Below are 7,031 nucleotides of genomic sequence, written 5' to 3'. Positions count from 1 at the left end.
CCCCATGCTGGAATGCTGTTGTCATCACGGTAGCCCTTTCAGTTAGTGAGGAATAATGATGTTTGGCAGATGAGAATTGGTTAATTTGAAACAACGAGGACCCTATTTTTAAACTGAAATCGATTCCAGCATTTCAAAATGCCTTAGCGTGTTTCCGAAATCTGGAATCAGACCGCGGGACGCTTGTTGGTGACCCCTGTACTAAAGCATCGGTGGGAAGGATGGCCCGACGTCTCCCGACAATTTAATGCATCTGATCTACCCTGAAGTAGAGTTCAGCCATATTCATTACAACTCATGATCAACAATGGGGGTTTTCAATATTGTTTCTCATACCCATTCCGTCAAACCCCAAATATATCTTCAATTTATGTAGGTTAAAGAATAATGGGATCTTCCGTGCAATGAATTGATGTTTTCCGACGCTATGTTCTTAATTTCATTGATATCATATGATCGCTCGGCTGATCTTTGAGTATGGCCAGTATTAATTTGCAACATGATACTTTCTGTATTGACAGATACAACTACAACGCAATCGCCGACTACGGCAGGTAAATTGAAAGTTTTAAAAATAGAGAGATATTAAACATAGAAAATACACCACGAGCTATATACGTCGCATTGGCATACCGCTTCCGAAATATTGTCACAGTTTAACGTGCGGTTTTACTTTGGTGTTACAGCTGCTCCTTGCGAGGCCACTTGTAAGGATACCTGCAGAGAAAATTACACCTGCGTATGTATCAGTGGCATTTGCACTGAAGGTATAATCTTTAGTTTAGTATAGTCTTACGTGTAATCGTGTTTGACTCTGTGTCCGTTCTCAGTTTGTCCCCAGTGCGGAACTTGCAATGTAGATGTGAATTCGGATACGAGGCACCACTAGGTGAAAACCAAACAAATTGCGATGGTAAGACAGCTTTATATATTTAGTGCCGAGCAGATTATTTCTTCAAAATTGTAAATATGGTTCACAACGCAGTGTTCTCACTTATTTATTCGGAATGATACTGGATGTAACCAGGGCTTTGGAGCCGGAGCCCGGAGCCGGAGCCCCTGAGCCATGCATTTTTACCGGAGCTGGAGCCGGAGCTCTACATAAAATTCACCCGGAGCCGGAGCTGGAGCCAGTTATTTGAGGGGTAGCTCCGGCATATATTTCATAAGATGCTATTATATATGCAACAACCATATCTGCTGAGTTCACATATTTCAACAGCAGGCCTTCGCGAAATTAAGAATCGTTTCCTATTTGGCGCTACCTTTTCCGACTAACTAATAACCATGTTCCTGGTGATTTAACAGCAGAGCAGTCGCATGTTCAATGTTCTATTTTCATACATTAGTGCCGAACCTCGGTATGCGAAATATACCTGTGAATATTGTGGGTATTCGGCATACCCGCAATTTCATCATCAGCACAACCTTTGTTGGCCAATTGTATACGGTCCGAAAATAATGATCACTATGTATTACGCGAAATGGGAGAGATGATAAAAACGTGACTTCGTTGCAATGCCGCTATGACGAGCACGAGCCGAGAAATTCCATCTCATCGTTGCTATGAATTGGATGAGCAAATACTCGTTCTTTTGTGATCGGGCTGCGAAATTGGACAGTGTTATTGAGTATGCAATTATGCATGCGATTTGGAATTCATTACTGCGCATCATCGTCATTCACTCCAGTAAGGACTTTCGAGCGTAAATAGGGGATGGCAGAAGAGTAGCCCAAAACCCCATGGTATTTTATGTTGGAGACAAATTACTGATTTAATTCGCTATTTCCAATTCGTAATCATCTGTTTCGTAAACTTGTAAATGTGCAATGTGTATAGGCCTACTGCATAGTATAATTCGTTATGCGCATGGCGCAATGTGCATGGTACAGTGTTAATTCGATTATTCGATTCGTTTCAACGGGAAAATATTATATTCTGATAAACTTGATCGACACCGGATGGACTGGTAACGAGTGCACCAATATCGAACGTCAAACCATTGGCCATTTGGTACAAAACGAATTTCTATTGATCACGTCGTAATATCCGCCCATATTTCTCTTACTGCAGTTTCAGTTAAATAATAATCGCACATTTAAAGATTGAATTGAGCTGTATGGCTTAATGTTAACGAGTACAATGCCATGCAGTGTTAAAACGCCGCATAGGAATTTTAATGCTGTACACAGCAATGGCACGGAGTAAAGTGCGTTCTGGTGCAACTATGATGTTATCGACAATTGACAAGAATTCATTATGTTGTCACAAGCCGGCACGGCGGCACCTATGTCTTCGTTGCTGCATCCGATGGTACTGACGGCTGACAGACTCTAGATTACTATATAGATAACTAACCTACGGGTAAATTAGTAATCTATATGGACAAGAGTTGACCAACCTTGTCGGCTAAAGGACCACATGAAATTGACGAACGAGTGCGTTGCCCACTAGCCGCGCCAGGCGTGTAAAATTTTCAAAGTTAATATTCATATTTTTGGGTATATTGCGGGTCGACTCTATACCGCCCGCTGGGATCAGTTTGCAAGGACAAGACTATTCGGCATCTGCACATATCGATATCGAAGATTTCCGCTAATATACGACAATCATTTTGTGCCTACATTTCATCGTCGACGATCTTTCTGCAACCGCAAACGCGAAAATACTTTCTCTCGTAATTGCCCACGGGTTGCTCGGGTTGCCCACGCCTGATATAGACAGACACCTTCGATAGTTTTCAGAGCCGGAGCCGGAGCTGGAGCCGGAGCAGTGGTAATAATGGGGCTCCGGAGCTGGAGCCGGAGCTAATGTATGATAGAAGAAAGCGCCGGAGCTGGGGCAATGCAAATTTACGGCTGCTCCAAAGCCCTGGATGTAACGGTTATACAGGTGTATAGGGGAGATGTGGTACCGATGGATCAACTATTGCAAAATGATCTCTTGCCCTCAAATCTTCAGCCGAGAATAGCAGATCTTTTGCTGTCTCAACACTTCGATACAAGCTCCACCTATATCGGACAATTAAATGAATAGCCACCTTTTCAAAAAATATTTATGAAAGTTTTAAGTTTGTTGCTCGAACGTATCATCGGTCCCCACCCGGTGGGTCCAAAGGCACACAACCATGGGACCTAGGGGACATACGCTCAAAAACTCAAATTTGTCAATTTGTTTGGTTGAGTACTATAATCCCAGCTACAGCAAGTCAATCAATAATGTTTCGTCGCCACCTTCAAGATTAAAATAGGATATAACAACTCAAATCTTGTTATAAAATCACGTTTTAATTTACGCTCAAACTTACAAAATTAATGTCCCATACATATTACCCGCAAAGCGACATTTTGATTTTCAAATACCTCGTAATAGCGATAATACACCACAGATAACTATGATTTACAGCCTCTATATAATATGTAGGCGTGTTTCTGATGTTAAGTGATTAGTTAGTCCATCTCTTTTGCTGTATTTGGCAATGGTACCATAGGTCCCCCACCCTATAAATATTGTAATTGAATTGAAAATAGTTCACTCGAGGATGGTATTAATTCAAAAAATATGTGCCATTATATACCCTGATACAAGCCCTATACTTCGTATCAAAAATTATGGCGGGTTCGTTAGTCTGGAAGGTGATATAGGAAAATCGATCGATCCAAATCGATCGATCCAAATTTACTTTACACCCCCTAAAACGTAAATCACTTGTCACAAAACCCATATCTCACGCAGGTCGAAGTTTTTTGCATGTCAGGAAAGATTCTGCAAGCATGCCATCGTAAAGAAATTCGCGTACTGTATTCATGGGATTATCAAAGAGAATTTTTCAAGTTTTTTTTTTTTTTTTTTTTTTTGGGTATTCATGGTGTTTGTTGACTACTATGGTCATTTACACCAGGCCGGTATTCTTCTCATTTTCCGTAACTGCCGACTTATAGCACGGCCCACCTCTAGGCTTTTGTAAGACACCGCTGACGCGGATGAGATGGCGCGGAGGAGCCTAGGTAAACCTCCAACACTTAGGTATCGGAATTCGGAAGTCGACCACGGTCGGACTCGAACCCGCACCCATTGGTGTTGCAGCCGCGGATTATACCACTGCGCTATCTCGCCACAGAGTAGTATTTTCGATCGCAGTGTCTCATCGGTATCGCATCATCCCTACTGGTATACCAGTGGAATGGGACGCGTTTTGATTGAGCCATGAAATATTTTTCACTGTAAATAGCTTTATATTGCTCTCATCTAAAACTATACACTAGCAGCCAACTTAAACTCTTTTCCTGTCTGCAACAAAAAAAGGTTTTACCTACATACGGTGGATACTTCTTTTGATAATTGGGAAGTATTGGATTTTTGACTCAATCATCACGTCCACTGCCGAATATGACTTCCGTTTAACACGATTGCTGAAGGAAATAAGGGAATTCGTGTCACTATTATCTTGTATTTAATTGAATAATATAGTCACATTGGTGACACTATCGTTGATATACGATGTCCTTTGCAATTCTCTAATAGTTGCTGACGATTACCCTTCACGGGTAATTTCAAGATGAATGTGTTCAGTAACCATTCAAATCATTAACCAGGAAATCAGTAACCAGTAATGCGAATAAATAACACACTACACAGCCGGGGCCTGTCAAAAACGCATACAGTCTCCATAGTAACGGGCTGACGTCACACGGTGCCGGACGAATAGCCTGAGAAATTATTCGTCCGGTACCGGACGAATAGCCACTGCCTTCGTGATACTATAGAACAGTGGTTCCCAACCTTTTTCGGTATCAGGGCCAAATCTAGAATTTCAGAATACGGTCGGGGCTGCACGAATACCAGAGCAATGAAACGGACCCAAAATTGCCATCAAAATATGAAAATTGGCATTGTTCCAATCAATCGCTTGACGCCATTGTTATGGTCATTGTGTTGCTGCGCTCTAATTGTTCAGAACAATCGACCTTTGGTGGCTATTGCCGTGGCTAGACTTCAATTAGTATTTTTGGAGTCAGTGCGACACTAGCTTTCGATAAAGACCGGACCTATCAAATTATGCGGACGCTTCGATCGTGAGCTATAGGACTACTAATTATGCTGCTTTCAGGGCAAGTTAATGAGTCAGGTTTTATCGCCTGGACGCGCGAAGCGCGAAAATTTTTTGTAATTCATGATTGATTCGGTCAATATGATCGGGAATTGCATATATATTGCCATCAATTTCTATCATCTCTCTGCTCACGTAATCAGTTTTACAGGTAGAGCCGAGGGAGGTGAGTTTGAAAAGGTAGGGCCCCTCAATAATAAATAAACATCTTCGTGCGTATACCCGTAGGCAGGAGCGAAACAGCACTTCGTCAGCCCCCCCTAACAAAATAATAAACTTGGGTCCTGGGCTCCCATATCACGTTGTTCGATTTTGCCACGAAACTAGTTGTACTGTTAAGTGAGCCAGCGCCAAGAGCGAAAATTTTCGATAATTCATGATAAAATCGGTCAATATTATCGGGAATTGCGTATATATTGCTATCAATTTCTTGACCTCGCTGTTCACGTAATCAGATTTACCGGTAGAGCTGCGTGAGGTCTATTGGAAACTGTAGGGCCCATTAGTATGATTCCATAACATGTTATTTCGTGACCTCCTGTCTGCTATATCAAAAAATATAAACTCGCCTAAACGTAGGCTTCTAAACTAAGAGACGCACACGATTTCAAATTGGTATTTCTTCACTGGAATATAATTTTTACCTGTGGGATAGTATTTGTCTCGTGAGGTCCAGATTGCCAAGACAGGATTTTGTATATATAACTAAGTTTTCGGTCAGCATAAGGGCTGTCCTGTTCGGCCAAGGTTTTCTCGCTGCCGATCGTTCTGACACACTTCTTGGAGTCGCATGTTACATGGCCTAAAACTTAACATGACTTGGCGCGTCGTGGCGCGGTAATGGCCAACGCCGATATGCACAATGCCCATTTCTATAAATCTTGCGCATTTTTTCTTGGGGATGAGTAGCCTACCCAAAAACCGAAATATGTGGCAGCATGAAATCACGCTTTGAGCAAAAAAAAATTGAAAAACATGCATAGATTTTCAAAAAATACTCTATAATTTCTGCTAATTCACGAAATAATGTTGAGCCCCGTTCGAGCTCGCCCATCCCCCTTCCCCCCATTGGGGGTTTGGCGTGCGGCAGTTATGGTCCTATCTTTACCTATATCTATAGCTACTGCTCGTTCAACTGGAAAGTTATGGCACATTGCATTGAAACAGCAGTGACGTAACCATAGCAGTCTACTCACGACTTTCCAGCAATCCTAATTATAAACATCAGACTCCAAGCCAAGCAAGTGTATTTTATAAATATAAATCTTATTTTTTTTTCATAACTCGATTTCTTAATATTTTTAGGGGCCGCAAGAAGGGTAGCTGGGAGCCGCGGTTGGGAATCACTGCTATAGAATGTATACGTGGAATGGCAACGACCGATTTTGCAGCTTCGTTCCGCTTCGCTGAAGCTTTACTCAGACTTATTTTACGGCAGCTACTGTAGAATTTCATGCAATCCAAAAGTTGTGTTCCAGAGCTCAGAATTTACTGAATCCGGTCTTGATCGAAATCTACTGTCGCACTGATTTCGAAAATATCAATCAAAATATGTTCAGGCTCCGTACTTAGATGAAAAATCACCTTCAACATCTAAAATTTGCATTGTTCAGAACAATCGGATGACCGCAAAACAATGACCATAACAATGACCCCTTGCGGCTCTTCGGTTGTTCGGACAATGCCGATAATTCAGACTTGGATGGCGAATTCTAAGCGGTTCAGTACGTGATCATATTTTCATTTTCATTTTCGGAATCAGTGCGACAGTAGTTTTCGATCAAGACCAGATTCAGGAAATTCTGAGCTCTGGAAGACAACTTTTGGATTGCCAGAAATCCTACAGCAGCTGCCGTAAAATAAGTCTGAGTAAAGCTTCAGCGAAGCGGAACGAAGCTGCGAAATCGGTCGTTGCCATTC

The sequence above is a fragment of the Botryllus schlosseri genome, chromosome 8 (genome assembly GCF_051294905.1).
Source record: "Botryllus schlosseri isolate E-star chromosome 8, Bs_hap1, whole genome shotgun sequence".
Taxonomy (NCBI): Eukaryota; Metazoa; Chordata; class Ascidiacea; order Stolidobranchia; family Styelidae; genus Botryllus; species Botryllus schlosseri.
This window is presented reverse-complemented; position numbering follows the sequence as displayed.